The sequence below is a fragment of the Vespula vulgaris genome, chromosome 16 (genome assembly GCF_905475345.1).
Source record: "Vespula vulgaris chromosome 16, iyVesVulg1.1, whole genome shotgun sequence".
Classification (NCBI taxonomy): domain Eukaryota; kingdom Metazoa; phylum Arthropoda; class Insecta; order Hymenoptera; family Vespidae; genus Vespula; species Vespula vulgaris.
Genome location: NC_066601.1, coordinates 1,957,276 through 1,980,356, shown reverse-complemented (window position 1 = coordinate 1,980,356; position 23,081 = coordinate 1,957,276). Strand labels below are relative to the sequence as shown.

Sequence of the window (23,081 nt, the reverse complement as noted above, 5' to 3'; positions counted from 1 at the left end):
ATGTTTACTTGTATTAATGTTTTATTATAAATACTGATCATTTCGTTTAATATATGGAACAGGTATTTATATATGAAAATATTGATGCAATAAATAGCAGCGTTTATTAATTTCGTTTCGAAAATCAATATCTTTATGCTTTTATCTTTCTTTTCTTTTCAACTATGATTTTAAGTTTATTATTAAGTTTATTATAGATATTAATCTTTCGATATATATTGTATATATATATGTATATATATATATATATATATATATATATATATATATATATATATGCGTATATATAAACAGTTGATTTATACATATTTTATACATGATTTATACATGATATTAATTTGATTATTCACTCTTTCTTTGCAGTTTTTTACACACACACACACATACATACATACACTTATACGTGCATTAAAAAATGGTAATCATTTGTAATAAAAATAAAAGATGGAAAACTTTTATTACGAACCGAACAGATACATTCATGTACACACACACATATGTATAATTAATTGTATAAGTTTTCTTTCGTAATGAATACGCAAACGTATATAATTCTTTAAATATTTATATTATATTTTGTAATTTCACAATATCCAAGAGACCTTATTTCGAAATTTGAAACAAGTAGATAGAGATTCTACGAAAGAGCTAAAGGTTACCAATTTATGACGACTAATCATTAGTTCTAATGATTAGATTATTTAGATATTAATCATCAGTATGTTTAGAAGATTACACACACTAGTGAGTACTCACTAATGATATTAATAATAATGACAATAATTCTATAATAATGATAACGATAATACTATTTCTTATGACAATGCTAGTATTAGTAATAATGATAATAACGATTATTGTTAGATAGCAATGATGATAATAATAATAATAATGATAATGACGATGATTTAATGACGATGACGACGAGTGAGAGATTGAACGTTTGTATATTTGTAGAATTTGAACGTAATAGATATGTAATTCTCTTATCAAAATCTGTTATAATAATTAACTGTATATCTTGTCATAAGGCTTTGTTGATTTAAGTATATTCACGTATAGTCGAACGTAAGTATTATCAAATTAAATTGATAATTCTAAATTTTGAAATTATCATTCATGCATTCATGTTTATTCGAAGATCTTCAAGTTCGTTTAATATTAATTTCATTAAAAAAAGAAAAGAAAAAAATTAAACATAGTAAATTAATTACAGCCAATTTTCATTTGATAATAATCGAGTTTTAAGATAAATTAATTATTACCGACAAATTACTATAATAAGCCTAAAACTATGGAACAAAATGAAAAAGAAGAAGAAATTGAAAGAAAATAAAAAAGAACTAAATGTCGATTAGCATTTTAGCATTAAGTACAATAGAAATTACTTATTAGTCGGATCTTGGATGCTCGTTAGAATCGTAAGTCTCATTAACCGTATTTTTACCGTTCTGTTTTTTTTTGCCTTCTCTAGATTATTTTAAAAATCTATATATTTTTGTTTCACAGTAAACGTAAAAAAGTAAAGTAAAGATGAAGTAAAGATAAGATAATAAAAACGATGAGGTAGAAAAGGAAAAATTAATAATCTAATAGTCATTCTAATAGATTCGATAGTTTCGAAAATGTTAAGAAAATTTTATCTAACCAAACGTTAATTCTATAACACAGGGACTAGAATATTGAAGAACTAGCATACTAGAAAAACGTATCAACATCTCAAAAAATTAATTTAAACAGAATATAAAACTATCTGGAAAGACTAACGTGGGCACTAAAAAAACACAAATTCTACAATAAGATAATTAAGAACGAAATCTAAAGTATACTAAAGGAATACTGATAGAGAAGCTACAAAAAATTCCCATTCATCCCAGCTTTAAGATAACATCTTTGTAACATTCTAACGAGCGTTAGGAAAACGCGAAAAAAAAAACAAAACAAATATAAAAAAGGTAGAAAAATGTCGACCCGTTGGAACGGGAAGCGACTTGAAATGAATTCTTTGTCGTTTAAAATTCGTGCATAGACAATGGAAGAAAATCGAGCGTGATAAGGATTACGGCATAATGCGTTAGATTACAACAGGATCGTTTCGTGTGTGTAAACGTGTCTAATGCAGGATACGACGGAGGCAAATCAAATGTTCTCTCTACGGTTCACCGCATAAAAATTACACAACGTTGCATATATGTAGATAACAGGATTTACAGGCGTATTATGCGATCGTAAGGTCTTACGTAATGTTAGAATTTTTTTTTTCTTTTTCCCCCTTCCTCTATCCCCCACTACTCCCCCCTCGAAACACGCTATAACCACTATCTATCACCACAATACGATTCATAACGATATCGTTAATAGTTATATACATACATACATACATTGAACTAACGTTTTCGTTCTTTCGAGAGCGGTAAAAACACACCTGGCGTTATTATTCCCCGCCCAGTTTGAACTCCTTTCATGGCGAGCTACCTTCAATGCCAAATAACTCAAAACGCATAGGTATCACGAACCACGTTCACCTTCGATTCCTATATCCAGACATTTATAATTGCAAATATTCAAACGTTATTACACACGTCGTCGTAATATCCTTTTTAACAATAAATCGATATTCGAATTATAATTTTTTTTACTTTTTTTTTCTGCTTTTTATAGATCTTTGAATATCAGTATTAGTGCATCCTTCTATAAACGTTTTTATAATAGTTTTTACGATATTCAATGAAAATCATTATAAGATTGTAAGGATATTATTGGTTTGCTTGATGAAGACACTATCGAACGATTAGAAAAAAAGAAGAGAATATTATCATCTTTCTCATCGTCGATAAAAATTAATTTACCCTAATTTACTTTTTATTCGGATATTATAAGGTAAACGTAAATCGATATAGTTTGTTTGATAATAAAAGAAAAAACCAATGTTAAATAAAAATATATGTATATTTTCGTTTCTCACCGTTGCTAAAATTATTATAATTTACAGGCTTATATGATATACTTAAGATCAACCACCTTCATTTCTCTCTCTCTCTCTCTCTCTCTCTTCAGCTTACAGATATATAGTAAGTATACAATGTACGATAATTATAAGATATACATAAATGGATATAGTTAGTATTATAACAATCTTAAAAAAAGAAAAGTATATTTTCATTTTTCATAATTCTTAAAATCAATTATATATCACATTAATTTCTCTCTCTCTCTCTCTCTTTCTATTTTTCCGATCAAAAAGTAATTAATCACTTTCGAATTAAAAAGAACTAACTTACTATATATCTCTCCCTATAATCTATTATATTACTATATATTTCTCCCTACAATCTTACGCACATACACAAACACACACATATATCAATTTTTACGATACGTTTGACATTTCTACATGAAAATTTCTTACTCGAAAGCTCTGGCCTCAATTCTGTAACAACGTAACCGACCATTACCGGTCATATCGTAGAAAGAAAGAAAGAAATAAAGAAACATAAAGATGAGGACAGAGAGACAGAGAAAGAAAAAGAGAAGAAGCAGAGAAAGAAAGAGAGAAAGAAAGAGAGAGAAAGAAGGCCGATGGAAGCCTTGAGCCGTCGCGATCCACTGGCCCGTGAAAGCGGCTTCACGGAGATCGTCTATACGTTTATTATGTAACGATGTTAACTGTAAATATTTACCGGAGGATCCCCCACCGTGTGCAACTTCGTAGGAGAATGAGAGAACGCTTCGCGACACGGAAAGTAGACCGAAAGAAAACATTGCGAGGCAATGGCTGGAAAAAGGAGAGGCAAAGAGTACAAGGATGGAAATGGTAGGAGTTGGAATGGCAGAAAGGGGTGGAGGGGATAGGGAAGGCGCGAGGTTTAAAAATACCAAAGTGGAGCAGACCGCTACGTTTCTGAAAATGTCGACCAGAAGAGATCGAGGGAGCGACTACGTCACAACCGCTCTCTCATCGTCGTTCTTTGTCTTTAAAAGAATCGACATCTCCAAATCAAAAATCAAAAATCAAAGTCTGAATTCGAAATGATTCGTGAAAGAAAAGAGAGAAAGAGCTTTTTTTGTAAAAGATTTGATTCTTTTCTTTCTTCTTTCTTTTTTTCATACACTTCGTTTTAAAGCGGAAGAAAAGTAGCTTCGAAAAATATTTGGAAGATTGGAGAGAATAATAGTGCAGTTTTTTGGGAGATTTTTTTTTGTGTAAAGAGTGATTTCTTGTTAATCGATGATATTTTGATAAACTTTGGGATACTGATAGGTGTAATTGAATTATGAAAATTAATGGAAATATTGTAGATTTGTTTCCTCTTTTTTTTTCTTTTTTCTTTCTTTCCTTTCTTTTCTTAAATTCACTGTATTTTGTTTGTAATATATTTCATGAAAAATTCGGATAAAAATTCGAAAATATAATATATCCGACGTATACTGAGATTCGTGGTAATTAAGGTCTAATTATGTTGCAGAAGTTAATGAAAAATTTGTATTTCTTTTCAGCTCTGAATAAAAACTAATTTATCGAAGAAATTTTATGAATGCAAAGTTTCCATAATGAAAAGTTTTTAATTATTTCGATAAATATTCCAAGTTATATCTAATGTATTTAGATTTATGTGTCGTATAGATCCAAATGCATTACAAAAATGAACGACTGTATTTTTGCAAATTTTCTTTTAAGAAATATCTTATATATGTATCGTAGGAAATAAAGCTAATGCGGTATATACTACTGACCTAATTTCTAACTACGTAATCTCTCTCTCTCTCTCTCTCAATATTAATGAAGTATAAAGAAATTGTGAATAAATGTTTAAAAAAGAAAAAGAAAAGGAAGAAAAAAGAAAAAAGAAAGAAACGAAATTAACGACGCACCAACTAACGCCCAAAATTCATTAATACTGGATCGTATGTAATCAAAGTGAAAATAAAAATCGAATAAGAAAAATATACGCGTTGCATTTCCTTACGCATAATTAGAGATGTATGGGGCTTGATTTATCGTTATGATCATTGCTCGATGATAAAGAGAGAGGTCGTTGTCATTAATAACTGTTAACGAATACATTTTCTCGTCAAGTTTTTTCTACATACATATATAATAACATACATACATATATACAAATATGTATACATATGTAAGTACGTAGGTAAGTAAGTAAGTAAGTAAGTAAGTAAGTACATGCCGACCTTTTACGCAAATACTTAATCGATAAATACACTTTTATGTATAGATTATCGTATAGACTGTAGTGACCATAGACTAATATAGACCATCAGATGCCAGAATTAAGAAAGCAAAAATAGTAGCGACCCTTTCAACGCTAAATATATATGAAAAAAAAAAAAAACTGGACTACGAAGAAACGATAATAAGACGATCGATATATGTGTAGATCGATCAGCGATTTTCTAAACTTGTTCACCGTGATTTCTCTGAAACGGTGTTCCGTAATTAACGTTCTCTTCAAATCTCGCGTAAATAGAAGTTCGACGAAGGGAACTGAGGGTCATGGTAATTAAGACGGAAATGAGAGAGAGAAAGAGAAAGAGAGAGAGGGAGAGAAAACTTTTGATCAAACTGCTTGGTTAATTAAGAGAAATTAGATATATCTTTCGTTTCTAAATATAATTTAGTATATACTTCATATTTTAATTATTTAAATAGTAAATTAAAAGATATTTATATGCATATGTTTGAATAATATATATATATATATATATATATATATATATATATATATATATATACGGTGAGGCATTTAAAGCAGGCCACCTGAATATCTCCGTTATTTCTGGTTTTATGTGAAAAAAAATTTTCTTCTTTTCCTCGTGTCTTTTTTTTCCTTTAAAAGAATAATAATTTTTTTTAAATAATAAATCTATATACCTATACTAATAAATAATTAATTAATTAATTAATTAATTAATAATACAAAATAAAATAATTCACATGTAAAACATCCTGATTTTTTTTACGAAAGAACATCTTGAGAAAGAAACACTGGTTATTATTATTATCTTTGAGATCGACCGACTTTTACTATACTTTTACTAATTATTTTCTTGTTATTTAATAATAGTAAGCCGTATCTAGATCTCTTCCGCGTATATTAATTAAACAATACAGATCATGTGCATTATTAAGCGATATTTCTATTATTATTTCCTCAATGTAAATGAGATATATATATAATCTTGCTGCGATATCTATAGTATTTCAAATAAATAATACTTTCTCTTATTCTCCTTCTTCCTCTTTTTTTTACAATTTTCATTTTTATACAAACATACTATAAACAAATACATACATACATACACACACATATATATATATATATATATCCGTCGTCGACATTGACAATGAAAAAAAGAATACGAAATTTATCGATACACCGTGCGGATTGATCGAATATGTAACGATATCCTCACCGATTCGATTCGAAAGGACTGAATCGTTCAACGTGCATACGTGTGCGTGTTACGTCGATCCTCCTCGTCATGTAAGCGTTACATGTACACTTTCTTTGTACGAGCTAGAGAATCAGAGAGAGAGAAAAAGAAACACAGAAAGAGGTAGAGAGAGAGAGAGAGAGAAAGAGAGAGAGGAGGGAGAAAGAGGGAGAAAGAGAAAAAGAAAAATGGACGTTGAGAGGTGGGATGAAAATGAGAAAGAGGGTGGGGACAGTGAAAGAAAGGACAGGACGGACGTAACGTGAAAGTGCGCTTGACTCTGGCAAATTATGGCGGTCAACGTACCCCTTCCCTTCTCATCCCCTCTACTATCATCAAGTTTCAACTATATAACCTTCTCTCCTTCTAATATCTCAAAGACCGTCATGAGAAACTTACATTGAACTTGTACCTCTTGACAAACTGTTCAAGGATCTTTATCTATTTATCTATCTATCTATCTCTTTCTCTGTTTCGTTCTCTCTTTTGATTTCAAAATGTAGAAATCACGATAAGATGATTTTACAAATGGAGCAATGAATTTGTTAATATTTTAGATGGATATTATTTACGATATATAATGTGCAACTTTTGATTTCAATGATTGGTATAATCGTAACTAAAAAAGAGAAAGTATCATATTTTTAATTATATTTAAATTTATCTGTTATTTATCGATCGATTGGATTTGATACTATTGTTCTTTAACAATTCATCCAAATCAATTGATTTTTAAAGAATTTATATACTGGTGTTTTAAATATTTTGATAAGTGAATCATAGTTGGGATTAAAATTCAATTGAAATTTATATACAATCATGTCTAAGTTTCATACTTTGTTATATTTATTTATATCGAATTTATTTATTTATTTTTTTTTTTATTAAATATTGTATTCTTGACTGTTTCTTTTCTTTTATTTTTTGTTTTAATCGAAATTGATGTTACTAAATTTACGATTGAAAGAAGCACATATCATCGTTCTATATCCGTATTGATATATTAACTCGTTCAAATAGAACATTATTTTTTCATATAAATATCAGTATATTAAAATTTCCTTAACTTAGCAATTCAACATTTTATATGAATTTATAAGATTTAATTTAATTTTTTCTTTAGAAATCGTTACATCTTCTATAAATTTATTGCTTTGATAATATTTCAATATACAAAATATTGAATTGAAAAGATGACAGAGTATTTAAATATAATTTACTATACGATTTACTATATGATTTCATTAAAGGAATTGTCAAGCTGTACGATTAGATAATACTTTTATAGAGTACTTTGAAAAAAACTTTGAAAAATTTGACGATATTAAACAAACAAAAAATTGTTAGAAATCTTTTGCTATGATCTTACGGTCAGCAAAGTGCCGCGGGAAATTTGAATTTCCCGCGTAGTTCGGCCCGATTCATTTGAACGACACGGCTAATCGTGTACCGCTATCCGTTGCAGTTATGAAACGGACTGCTGGTGGATTACGAAACGAGAGGACGTAATATATCGTCGACGCGACGTACATAGACATACATACATACATGCGTGCAACATACATACATAGATACAGCCGCACGAGCGCAACGATGCAAACCTCTCCTTCGTTTGTAGATACCGTTAGATTTTCTCTCAGCAAACGACTGATACGCGTACGTCAGAGACTTTTCTAACTATCTATCTAATACCACGAGAATGATCCTAAAATCCATATCGTTCTACATTCGAATAACGGCATCTAATAGTAAGATTGACAATATGATTAGTGTCTTCGTTATCGATACCTTCACGTTTCAAATTATACTTTGAATATCTATCAGTTTTTGATATTTTATTTTAATCGATACGAAAAATTGTATCGAATAATAATATTTTGAAATAATCATTATTTGATAGATATGTAATAAATAATTTTATGCGAAATTCATTGGTAACTTTCTATTTGAAATTATAATTCAATACAAGATATTCGTACTCGTCTATCTATCTATGAATGAACTATCTATCTATCTATCTATCTAATACCACGAAAATGATCCTGAAATCCATATCGTTCTACATTCGAATAACGGCATCTAATCGTAAGATTGATAATCTGATTAGTGTCAATGCTATTGATATCTTAGGCGTTTGAAATTGTACGTTTGATATCTATTATTTTCTAAAATGTTGTTTTTATATTAATATATGTCTAATATAAATAATATTATTAAGTAATAATTTATTGAGATAACTATTATTTGATATGTAATAAATAATTTTGTTTTCGATGCTATTCGTACGTTTGTTTGTTACTTGAAATTTATCTACGTTTTTTTAAAAAAAAATTATTTGATTTATACACATATATAGAGCTATAGTAATCAATTTTATATGAAAGGTATCTGTAACTTTTTGTTTGAAATTATCCAACAACATATATACTTTTATCTAGAACGTTTTATTGTTATTTGGTTTGATGTATGTATAGTAAACAATTTTATTTCATTCCTATCGATATAATTTTTCTTTTAAATTATACATCAATATTTATACGTTTCACGCTTATATGAAAAATAAATCACGAAAAATAAATGAGACAAGATTATGAACAAATTTTTTAATATGCGGAAAAAAAATTGTGTAATAGAAAGTTAAAGTATACCTTACTTAACTATGCTAATAGAAGTTAACACGTTCGCTGCGAAAAACGTACATAATATATTATCTTCTCATATTTAACATTTGCTCCGGGTAATACGATATGTCATACGTATGCATAAACATTTATGTGCTTCAAAACTTATAAGAACATAAAATTCTTCCGAGTATTTGTAATGTTCTTTTTACGATTCCCGTATTTCCCACATATACATCCTATTCGTGATAATATCGTAAGATAATATCGTAAAAATCGATATTTGCAATAATCATCAGAATACAAACTTTATTTTCATGAGTATTTGAATCTAAAATATGATTTTCTTTTTATTATATATGAATAATAAATAAATTAATTTATAAATAAATAAATTCAAAATATAATTTAACGTCGTATAAGAATTAGAAGAAGAAACTAGTTATTAAAATTTGTCTTTGAATTTTTTCTTCTCTCTTTTTTATTTATTTATTTTTTCTTTTTTTTTATATTGATTGGTTAATCAAAATAAAAAGATATATAATAGGGGCAATGAAAAATTTCAAGGAAATACAAAAGGAAACGGAGCGAAACGAAACGACACACGTCGTCGTCGTCGTCGTCGTCGTCGTCGTCGTCGTCGTCGTCGTCGTCGTCGTCATCGTCATCGTCGTCGGCTTCCTAGCAAAACGAGCCCAACTTTCACGCGCTCCCATCGTAATATTCCTTGTCGCGTTTGCGAATGTAATGCATCGACATCGGTCTTATCTCACACTCAGCTATTTTCTTCTTCTAACTTTCCTCGGAGCCACTTAGCCTCCCTGCCGCCTTTCTAACTAACTCTCCACGAGAGAGCTCTCGCTAGAACATTGAATTTCTTCATGAAATTTCTTCGACCGTGAATGAAACTACCCAAGCGACAATAATATAAATCTTTGCGGTTTCAAACCACCCCTGGTCCAATCCTTAAAAAACAATAAAATAAAATAAAATAAAAACGAAAATTAAAAAGAAAAACAAAAATCTCATTATCACGTACGATTTTTTACGAATAAGAACGTGATCTTGCTTCGTGACACCGTAAAGGAAAAAAGAAATAAAGGATATTAAAAAGAAAGGAAATAATAAAAAAGGAGAACGAGCTCGTCTGAATATGACCCCGATTAACGAGCGAACAATTCGACTTTGACCTTGAAAATTGAATCTACGTTGTCTCTTCTAACGAATTTGAGAATAACAGTACTATTACCGTGGCCTGTGCCTAATTCGGTCGCTCGTACAAAAATAGACACCGTTAGACGTCGACACGTCACGATGGTTCTTAAATTTTTCTGTCCATTTTTTACCGGGTCTATAAGAAAGAGAGAGAGAAAGAGAGAGAGAGAGAGAGACACAAATTTGGGTCAATTCGTCGAATTTTGACTCGCTAATCGTTCAGGTCTATTCATCTCGATCGTGACATCAGTCGATAGGAACGATCTAACGGTAAACAAATTCTATGTCACCGGATCTAAGCTGCAATTTCACTCTCTACAACGTTTACTCATTACGTGTCGCATACGTCTCGTCAGAAAGAAAAAAAAAAAACGCCGATTCGATAAAACGACAATGACAATTATGTTTTTTCTTATTCATTTTATCGTACATCAATGATTACATGAAATAAATATATTTAAAATTACGTGAAGCACGTAATACAATGAAGTAATTATTTTTATATAGAGATTTTCTTCTGTTATGTAAAATTATTAAATGATAATATAATAAATTTCAAGTCGAGATAAAAAGTTAAATAAGTTTCGATATATATATATATATATATATATATATATATATATATATATTAATATGAAAAAACAAATCATCGTCGAATATTTCAAATGCATATTAAAATCAAAAAAGAGCATGTGGTCGATAATTATTATCAGTACTATTTATATAAAAAAAAAAATACAATATATATTGTACTATTATCATATACAAATTTAATATATAATATAATAACACACACACATACACACACATATATATATAGAATAAAAATTAGAATATATCTATGACATAACAGCATAACATATAATACTACACTAATATATAACATTATATATAATACTATAATACAGTATTACATTTTCTCACAATAGTTACATAAATAATAATTTATTTCTCACGTTTTAATAATATAAAAAGAAAAAAAAAGAAGGAGAATAGGAAAAACTCTAAAAGTAATATGAGATAGCGATCGTAGATTACGTAGAATATCTACGTAAATAAGTAAATACATACATACTTACCTACAATATATATATATATATATATATATATATATATATGTATATATACGATATATATATACATACCTACGTATATACTTTACTCACTTACCTACACGAAAATAAAGAATAAAGTAAGCGAAAAAAAAAAGAAAAGAAAAAGAACTAGGAATCCTTGAGATTAACCTCGAAAAAACATATAGCACGTAATTCTCGGCCTTGATACGTCCCAAAAACGTTTCCTGAGAGACGAGGACGATGATACGCGAGAGGAGAACCCGTTTCGGGTGCGTCCCGTTACGTTAGTCCGTTCGTTTCTTCGTTCGTACGCTGACAAGGAAGCACGGTTAACGTGAAATAAGTGCTTCGTGCACGTAGACACGAATAAGAAAGAGAAAGAAAGAGAAAGAGAGAGAGAGAGAGAGAGAGAGAAAATATATACGGTGTTCGCGCGTCGAAGCCAGTTTTCGAACGGTCCGGAGAAAGTGCTGGCTATACATTTACTGACCTACATTACCCTCGTTTAGTTCTCCCCTTACCTCCCCCTCTGCCTCTTCACCCTCTTCTGTTCTCTTCTCTCTCTTTTCTTTTCTTTTCTTCTGTTCTCCTCTCCTCTCTTCTGTTCTCTTCTCTTCTTCTCTCTTCACCACTGTTTCGATACGAACACCCACCAGAGCGTCCACCGGCAGCCCACAAATTGTCCCGTTACACACGAGTCCCTTTGAGAACACGTCATCGCCATGACCCACAAAATGACAACCATCTCTCTTCCTATCCTCCTACGTTTTCCTCTCTCTCTCTCTCTCTCTCCCTCTCTCCCTCTCTCTCTCTCTCTCTCTCTCTCGATCTTTCTCTCTCTCTCGATCTCTCTCTCTCTTTTGATCTCTGTCTCGATCTCTGTCTTTGTCTCTTTCTTTTTTCTCTCCTGTTCTCTTCAATTTTTTATTCTTTTTATTTATTCTTTTTTCCTTTTTCTTTTTCTTCTTCTCGCTCTTAAAACTTCTTCTGTTTTGTTTTATTTTGTTTCTTTTCCTTTTTTTTCCCCGATTTTTTTTCTGCTCCTCTTTTTTTATATATCACCGTACGATATCCTTCTTTCGCGTTAATTCTATCTATCCTTATGTATATTGTGTGCGTTCCAAATTATGTCACACACACATATGCACACACACGATAGAAAGTCCCAAACAAAGCATGGGATGACCTTCATACGTGATGTTTATATTTGTTCGATACGATCGACATTGGCGAACATAAATGGACAATAGAAAGAGTGTATTCGTTAGTCCCATTGAAATCTTAGAATCTTATTAACGAATCATCAATTAACGAAGATCAGTTACTTGATTGAAATTCCTGTACCATTATAATTTTCTTGAAATTCATCTTGGAAAGAAAGCCCATTGATATTTCGTATCAAACATTTTCATCGATTTTAAACAATATTCTATTATTCAGGTGACCTGGTTTTATAATATCTCATGTTACATACACACATATATACATACATATATCGCACGTTTTAAATTATCTGATATCAAAGACAACAAATTGTAAATAAAATGTATGATCTTCGATTATGGCGTTTACAAATTTTTATCAGACATTTTCTGAAACAAATAAATCATTAATAAATCATTAATATAAATCGTTAATATCATTCAGAGCTACTAAATATATTCGATAAATATCTTTAATACGACATGGATCATTCCTATCAAAATCTTAGAATTTAATCTTACATTATATAATATTGTTTGGTTGAAATCTGTAAAACTATTACAATCTTGCATTAAAAGACAATCTGAAATTGAACGAATTCATTCTATAAAAAAGACCGTAGTATCAAATATTTTCATCGATTTTAAACAGTATGCTATTATTCTGGTGACCTAGTTCTAGTATTACACGTTATACACATAAATATATATCCATGTATATTTCGCGTTTCAAGTTACATCGTGAGACAGAAATTTCAGAAGGAAAAGAAACTTACAGTATATTTACGTTTGGTGATTACCAAATTTATTGGACACATTCTTCGGAAACAAATAAATCTATTGTTAATAAATCTATTTCGTTCGAATCTTATTTATTTTATTTCTTTTTTTTCAGAACTACGGAACAATAAAAAAAAAATGGAAACATGGATAGTAATCATATATATACAGTGTTACATTTTAAACGATATCGTGAAATATCTTTAATCCTATTGATTTTATAAACAAATGTTTCAAACGATAGTCCCTAGATTTAAAATATAAAATAAATGTTACATGTATCGTAAATATTTCATAGAGAGCACCTTTGTCAAGATACGGAAGTAATAACAATTTTTTAAAACGTAAATCGATATTTTAAGTCGAACAAAAGTTGTAGAGAATATCAATATGAATCGAACGAGTACCTTTCGAAAGTGTACCTTTCCACTGACAGTTCATCGATTTATTACTTCAGATATTCAACTAAATCCATCAGTAATAAATCTATTTCATTTAAACAGATCTCATTTTTCAGAACCAGTCGGCAATAAAAATTTTCTAAATATATTTCATGCGATATGAATTATTCGTATTAAAATTATAAAATCTAAATCCACGTTCAATTATTAAATTATTTGATTGTTGTTATGGAATCATTAATATCTTGTATAAATTCATCGTCAAAAAAGAGAAAAAAAGAAATCTCGTTTTATCAAACATTTTCATCGATTTTAAACAATGTGTCTATTATTCAGGTGACCTGGTTCAAGTACCTCATCGAGGTACACATAAATACATATTCACGTAAGTATGTAAGTAGATAACGCGTATATAGATATCTATGTATATACCTGGACAAATGTATCTACAACGAAGACCGTCTTCCTCTCCAAAAACCTTGGCATTATTTTCTCGCATCGCGTACATCGTGCGTTACTTAATCGTGTTATGAAACAACGCAATCCATTGTCCAGACCCATCGGTGCTTCGACCTACCAAAACTAAGATGAAAATCAAGTGTAGTTACACGTTATTTTTTTCTTTCTTTCTTTTTTTCTTCATCTTTTTTCCTTTCGTTAAACGATAAGCATTGTTGAGAAGAAAAATAAAGAAAACGATGTTAACTGTTAACACGATCGTATACTATCTTATACTATCTTGCTAGTATAAATCGAAGCCTCTCTTTTTTCTTTTTTTTCTTTTTCCCTTTTTTTTTCGAAGTATATATAATTCACATGAAAAGAAATATATAACTATGAGGGATATGTAATATATAACAATTATTAATTATAAGATTTCTAATGGAGTAGTTCATTTAGTTTTTTCTGAAAAATTGCATAATGAAATTATTTATAAAAACGAGTTTGTTCGAAATAAATTATATATTTATCGTTGATTAACAAGATTTTGTTAACGATAGTTCATAAACTTTCTATAAATATATATTATATACGTAATAACATTATCAGTAGAAATAGAATATCATTGTACATCTAAGAAGAGAAAAAAATGTTTGTAGAATATTTGCAATAACAAATTTTCTATGAAAATAATTCTCTAAATAAATAAATAAATAAATAATTTTGAATAAGAACATAATATTGCTATATAATATTGCAACACGCAAGCTATATATGTATATCCAAAATAATGACATTTTTCTATGACATACATACAACTATATAGATATAAAACCTGCATACATAGACGTGTATATATAATACATAAAGAGAAGATACGCAATATGATAATTATAGCATCCTTTTTTCTCCTTGTTTTTTTAAATAATCGATAGAAAGTTATTCCATCCATTAAAAATAGAAATAAATATTAGATATAAAGAATAATGGGAAATAAATATCGAAACGAGGAAACTGTGTTGAGAGAATTCAGCTTGATATTTTTCCTCTCTTTTTCTCTTTATTCTTCTTCTTCTTTTCCTTCTCCTTCTTCTTTTCTCAACCGAGTGGGACATTGAACCACGTCGTGTCTATTCGAGGTCGATACGAAAGAAAGACAGAAACAGAGAAAGACAGAGAAAGAAAGAAAGAGAAAAAGAGAGAGAGAGAGAGAGAGAAAGAGAAGTCATCGTAAACTTAGAAGTTCTCGGCTACTCTCCCTACCGTGATAGCAAACGAATCGGCACTTTCTCCTGCGGTGAAGGAAGGCATATACATTAAAAGTAAGTACTCGATTGGTGGCCGGCCAGCCTCTTTCTTCTTCCTCCCCACCTCAATCGACCATTCCTCAATTCACCATCCACTCCCAATCCTAATTCCCCTACTCTCAAATCCATTTATTTTCTTCTCTTTCTATATCGCTTTGCAAATTTCTACAAAAGATAGAACATCTTTAACATCTCTCTTTCTTCTCTCTTTCTCTCTCTCTCTCTCTCTCTCTCTCTCTCTCTCTCTCTCTCTCTCTCTCTCTCTCTCTCTCTCTCTCTCTTTCTTAAATGATATCTATTATACATATGCAGATACAGACATATGTGTTTGAATGTTTATACGGTAGACTTGTACGGATACGTTCAATCTCAAGTTATGTATATTTATTTTATACTTTATATCTGTATTTATTTAATTTTCATATATGTATATGTGTATATATGTGTTTATATATATGTATGTATATCTGTCTATATATATATGTATATATGTATATAGGTGTACGTGTACATTATTACGCCGTTTTTCATTATAAAGTAGACAACCGTAGGCGTTAAAAAGTAGAAGCTAGAGAAGCGTCTTTCTCTAGTGAAATATACAACATACACACATATATATATATTTTATATATAGGTATGTATGTATTCTATGCACGTGTATGTACATTGCTCGTTGTACATTTTATTATCGGGAGTTAGAAGAACGTCTAGTTACTCGAACGCTTTGGAAAGTAACGAAAGTTCTCTTTTGCTAATAGAACCGATCTCGAGAAATGAGATTGGCAGGTGACGTAAAAAAAAATATTATATATACATGTGTATATATATATATATATATGTACATAGTCACCAAAGATATATATATATTTTCTTTTATTTTCTTTCCTATTATTTTCTTTTTTTTTCTTTTTTCATTTATTTGAGTCAAGTTAGAAAGGAGAAATTACAAGATTCCTATCTGACTTTTTATCTTCTTAAGAATGTCCGCGCTGTCGAATGAAAATATAAATAAATAAAAAAAAAAAGAAAAGAAAAAAAAAGCGAAAGAAAGTAAACGAGCGAATAAATAAAATAAAAACAAATAGTATCTACGACGAGATTTTATCCTTATATCCTTATCGAAACGAACGAGGACCAATCTTTCCGTCCACGTGAGAGATGATAAAATCGAAGCATGTTGTTGATATATACTCGACCGTTACCGTGACCCAAATATAGCGCACTATCGGAATTCGATAAAAAAAATATTATATTAATTACGTAGTAAGTTTCTCCCGGTAATACCGAGAAAAACGGAGAGCTCTAGAGAAGGTGGTAGGGTAAAGGGGTAGGGGTGAAAAGGAGAGAGGTAAAGAAAATAACGCTCGCGTTTATTTATTATTTATTCATTTATTTATTATTTCTTTCTTCTTTTCTTTTGATCTTGCTCTCGATTTTTTTTTCCTTTCTTTTTTTTTTTTAATTTTTCTATTAGCTTATCGACAACGAATCGAGCGATCGATGTAATTTGTCGCTGCGTGCGTGCGTATGTGAACGCGCGCGCACGCGCATAGTGCATCGTGAGTGAAAGCACACGATGCAACCTCGCGAGAAAATTCAGTCGTCTACTTTTTCACAATGATTACATACTTTCTCCTCGTTTTCATGATCTTTCTACGTTCGACGGAGTCTTCCCAGCGAAATTAGAAATTCGCTATCGTAAAGTTGTTATTACAAATTTAACGATCGCGATCAAAATTATTTCGACTGTGATTGGTGTCATCAATGTTTTTAGAAATTGATAAATAGATAAATAGTGAGAGAGAGAGAGAGAGAGAGAGAGAGAGAGAGCATTGAATTAGTTAGATTCTGTTTAAAAAATTTCATTATACTCTTTCATTCCTCGATAATTTTATTAAATACAAAATTTATATTACTTTTGTTCGTTGATCTAATTTAATATATAGATTTATATTAGATTTTTTTTATTGTTGTTGTTTTTTTTTACGATAATTATTAATATTAATGTAATTAATACAAGAGCAAATATTTTTTCCTATTTGTTTTCGATACTTGTTTCATCGATTGCTATTTATTTATGGAAGGATAGATTGTAAAGAGAAAAAGAACTAAGAAACAAAAAGGAACGAGTTATAATAAAATTGGTAAAATATTTGTAATATTTGTAAAGATCTACTAGCGATAAAGTAGACGACGTAAATTTGTAAAATATTTTATTATAAATTTGTATTTGACAATTGTTTTATCGACAGCTTATCAATTGAAAAATAATTATTTAAGTAAAGATAAATTTGAACAACGACTCGTGATAAAATTTGTTAAACGTTTTATTTATAAATTTGATATTTAAAAAGAAATATCTCTTTTTCTTTTCTACAGATATTAATAAACTTGTTACTATTTATAACGATATGTAACGAAGAAAAAAGAAAAAGAAAAAAATGAAAGAAAGGAAAAAAGAAAAGAAAGAAAAAATATAATATATGTATCAGAAAAGCGTAGTAATCGATTCTTGTTGGGAACAATAAAATTCCATTATTATTGGGTGTTGTCGGCATATCGATTTAACCCTGGCACGTTTGTTCGTACAAAAGTAATAGAGACCTGTTATTTTCTTCGAAATCGAGGTTGACCGTACTTATATATAACCCGAGGAAAAATTTATTTCTAGCGTATCACGAAAATTTCGTCGACTTCCTACGTTACGATATAAGTTGGATCGTTTCGATGATCCGATGTGAACGTGAAAGATGTTCGAACGATACTATATAGTTTAATACTATTGGGACCTACTTTCTTGATGTGATTTAAATCCGCACGAGCGAACGTCGAAACGATTTTTAACATGAAAGATGCTCTGCTGCTCTGGCATTGTTCTCAGGAATAACGAATTACTCGATATCTTGTGCTTAAAATACTGCCATGAAACAAAGACCCGACTCGGCCAAGTATAAACTTTGTAAGAGAACGTGTATGACACCAAGAGAGAGAAAGAGAGAGAGAGAGACAGAGAGAGAGAGAGAGACGTCAGCATTTGGCCCGTCCAATCCAAAGAAAGAGGCATAAAGTCTATTCGATAAAGTTAAACACATCACCCTGTGTAAGTATGTGCGTGTGAATGTGGATGCAAAATTAGGCCGTTTTGTTCTTCTTACCTCGCGAAATCGATTTGAGATTCAAACGTTCAACTATATCGATTTATAATCCTGATTGATATTGTTTAGGAAATTTTTTCACCTGAATTTTGTTTCCTTAATAAATAAAATTCTTTTTTTTTATTTTCTTAATTAGAAGTTTCAATACTACGTAGGAATAGAGAGAAAGATTTTATATATAAATAAACAGTATTGTTTTTATTTCTGATATTAATCTCTTAATATCAGTACGTAGTAGATGGTATCTTTTATTTCAAAATTTAGATTACCTATTAGTAAATTTTAATAATTTATTAAAACAAGGGATAAATAATTGATTTTACTTATTATATGAAATTAAATCATAGTTCTTTTAATTAAACATTAACAACGATCAACTAGATTCGATGTTATTATTCTTACGATATTTAGTCATAGTATATTAGAGAATTTTCCTTTTAAAAAAGGAAAAAAGAAAAGAAAAAAAAGAAAGGAAAAAGAAAAGTAAAAAGAAAATAATCTTTCTTTTTTTATCTTAGAGTGTGACACGCAACAAATCGCTGACACGGGATAAGATTGAACGTGTCGCGATCATGTCAAAACAAACAACGAACCCAAACGTGTTTCCAGTTGTTGCGAGAGCTTACGTGGAAACTTTCGTTAAAACCCCGCTTTGTTTCCATTTTACAGCGACTAAAGTATTTTACGACGACAATAATAGCCGATATATTTTTCTTTCTTCGTGTTCAACATTCACCATTGCCATCGTACGCAGTTACGATTCGGTACAACGTGAATATTTCTGTTAGTGTTAATCTAAGAACTAGTTTTCACGAAAACGAGCATCTCAAAATTCTCTTGTCATCATAAGTACTTTTTAAAACATTTTTTCCATTAACTCTAGTCGAGCTCTGACTAAATTGGTTTTCCCTAAACATTCTAAAAAGATCTTAGACGGTGAAAAACTTTTACAATTTATATAAAAAAAAAAAAAACAGAATCTTATATCGCACGATATAAAAGTCGCAAATATCATTCGACGAATTTTTCTTGAACAAAAGACAAGTTCATAGCAGATTAATTTACGATTGATAACGATAGTAAAGTCTTATCTTGCACTGTTCTTTTGTTTATTTTAGAATGAAGCATATCTCTACGTTTTTTGCACGGTGTTAGTAAATTTTTTTGTTTTATCTAAAAAGAAAATAGCGAAAAAAGAAAAAAAAGAGAGAAAGAAAAGAGAGAGAGAGAGAAAAAAAAGTATACCGATAAGGAACGTAAGTAATGCGATGTGTTTGGATCGAAGGTTGACATCTCGTACCTCCACTCTTTCGTAGATACTGTAGATACATAAAATAATATAAAAAAAGAAAGAAACAGAAAAAAAAGAAAAAAAAGGCTAAGAGAGAGAAAAGAAGAGAAAAGAAGAAAAGAAAAACAAAAAGAACGGAGCAAGCAAGTGAGGAGATAAGATTCATCATGGAGACGACGAAGTGCAGGAAGTGAACTTTGAATTCAATACAGCACATTACGGTCTCATCGACAACGTTGTTATCTAATCGATCCACGTTGTCAGACGTGAGATTACATAATTGTCTTTCCGACTGTCGTAACGCACGTCGACTTGTTTAGAAAACATTATCGTTCCTTGTGGACCCTCATTGAAAGTCCAACGAAATCCGTATTCTTCTATCTCTTCTCTCCTCTCTCTCTCTCTCTCTTTAACTTCTCTAGTACGAGCTAAATTACATTGGCATGTAAAAGAAAAGAAAAAAGAATTCTTGAGAAAAAAAATTATCACCGAAAAGACGCCTTAAGAATATATTTAAATCGAAATCAAACGCGGATTCAATGATATCGCTGTCATTGAATAAAATTTGACGCATAAATGTTTCGAAATAAGCGAGCGGCTTATATTAGTCATCAGGGACGTCTTACCAGTGACGGAAATAATGTTTCAACGTTAGAAATGAATTTTTCAAACGTGGAAGGAATAATTGATATGCTTAGATGATTTACCTTTAAGTCGATTTGATAATAAAATTGTTTAGTTCGTATAACTTGTCGTAGGAGTTAACGATCCTGTTTTACAATGGATTATGAAATAAGAAATCTTTTGGAATGGCATTGCAATAAAATTCTAATTAATTTTTATTAATTTCATACTTTTTCTCGACGGAATTTCTACAGTTAGCAAAATCATTAAAATACGAATAAAAATTGAAACAAAAAGGACGCGGCAGAAATTTTGCAAATCGAAATAATACGTTCGTTCGAACTAAACGAAATGCTTTAACAATAATATCTTTAACAAACAAACGCTCGCAAATTTTGATCTTTGACCATTCTTATCAAAATTTACATAATTAAGGATCATCGAATAATTCGAACAAAAACTGTATGTTACATTTTAACAAAAAAAAAAAAAAAAGAAAAGAAAAGAATAAGAAAGAAAAAAAAAAAAGAGAAAAGAATCGATAATGCTGGTAAACCAAATGATTTCTCCCGTCGTGTTCTTCTTTCTTCGGCTCAAATTGATATACGACTAAAATAGTCACGACAATATGGCTATGTAATTAATAAAAAAAAAAAGAAGAAAAACAAATTGATTTTGTCGAGGAAAAAGATTCGAACGGAAGATTCGTATCGAAATAGTCGATCGAAGAAAATCCCGAAATATCGATCGGAAGGATTTGTTGAAGATTTTTCGAGTCGATCGAAATTTTGCTGAATGACAGTCCGTATAAAATTCGGAGCAACGACGGACTGTTAACTTGTCGTTACTGTTACGCGGCTTAAGAAAGCACGACGAAGAAGAGAGAAGCGTTCGACGGCATGTAACACTTACGAAGTAACGAGGATAATACCTCGCTCCGAACGGTCGAAATACAGGCCAACCGATTAGAAAGGTCCGCGTCGTCCGAGAATCGAGAAAGACTCGACATTGTGTGCGTTCTGTGATCGCGAGCGCACCCGCAACCTCTCGTTGTAGTTACTGTTTTGCGTTTTACCACGAGCCTTAGTCTAGTTTAAGTAAAGTAGGCCTCATCGCTGCCTACTATCGTGTGGCACTTGACCTCGATATTCTCTTCCTTTTCTTCCGCTCCCTTCTCTCTTACCAGAGTCTGTCTTTCTCTTTCTCTTCTTTCTTTCTCTTCTTTCTTCTTCTCTCTATCTCTCTGTCTCTCTTTTTCTCATTCTTTCTGTTTCTTTCTCTTTCTGTCTCCTTGCCTCTTTTCCATTCCCTTCTCTTTTCTTCGTCAGCAACTAAACATTTTCTACACTTCACCACCTTCATCTTTTTTCTCTTTTGTGAAATGTATTTATACTGATATAAATGATAATTGTTTGTTCTTTCGTTCAGTTAGAAATTAACACTTTGTGAAGTTTAATATGGTTCTTATAGTTGTTTGTGTTCGGAACGAGAGTGGTTAAGATTAAACGTATTAAGATTTTTCTTTCGTTTCGTTCGATTATTAACTTTTTCAATATTTTATAATATTTATTTTTTTTATATTAGTAATATTTTAGTAATATTTAAATGAAAGGATGCAATTTTTGTGACGAACTTTTTTCTATTCGGCTGTTATTATTATTTTGATGTTACGAGTTTTATTGTTGCAATAGTGTTGAAGGATTTTTAAAAAAGAAGAAAATTTGAAAGGAAATCAAATTGTGATCGTTGAAGAGTAGGGATGGATTTACTTATAATGTATATATTAATAATAATAATTTAATAGTAATAGTAATAATAATAATAATAATATAATAAGATAATAATATAACGATAATTGTTATATCAATAGTAGTAATAATACTAGTAGTAGATACGTATGCGAAGGGTATGTAAAATGAAACATAACACCTTAAAAAGATCGTTACGAATAAAATGCCATGATACGGTGCCGTATAATATAATTAAAACTTTCTAAAATATACGAAAAAGAAAAAAAAAAGAAACGAATAATAATATGTAGAAATAATATAATAATAACATAATAAGAACGATGATTGTAAAAACGATATAAACAGTAACAGTAACGATGAAGTGAGACGTAACACTTGAAAAAAAAAAGAAAAGAAAAAGGAGAGAAAAGAAAAAGATTATTGTGAACAAGTATAGGGGCTCAAGAAATAAAGAAAAAATTTTTTTTCTTAATTTTTCAAGAAAGAAAGGAAAAAAAAATTGTAAACTTATTTCACATCATAAGATCGACACGATGTTGAAAGAGAAAAGTGTCACAGGGGAAAGGAGTAAAGATTGTTTCGATCTCGTAATGGAAAAAAGAAGAACAAAAAAAGTATTTCGAGAGCGTTTATAAAGGAAACGAAGGCCAAACAAACCTGCGTGTTCGCTGGCCCTGAACTTGATTTCGGCAGGCCTCGAAATGAGAGACACGGCGCTGACTCTCTCGTTCCATTTCAGTTTGCACCGAGTTCAATGTCTTCGAAAG

General features: G+C 30.2%; 1 protein-coding gene and 1 long non-coding RNA gene across 9 annotated transcripts in view; one reads left to right on the top strand and one right to left on the bottom strand.

Moving 5' to 3' along the window:
* Window positions 1-23,081, bottom strand: part of LOC127069667 (caveolin-3-like) — a 227,283-nt gene that overhangs the window by 71,322 nt on the left and 132,880 nt on the right. The window lies entirely within an intron of this gene.
* On the top strand, window positions 17,115-21,228 carry LOC127069670 (uncharacterized). Of its 3 annotated transcripts, none has more exons than XR_007783663.1 (3): window positions 17,115-17,637; window positions 17,873-18,593; window positions 19,167-21,228. It is a non-coding gene; the product is annotated as an uncharacterized LOC127069670 (long non-coding RNA). The 3 variants fall into 3 exon arrangements; XR_007783662.1 differs by having other exon boundaries at window positions 17,115-18,086; window positions 18,165-18,593; XR_007783661.1 differs by having other exon boundaries at window positions 17,115-18,593.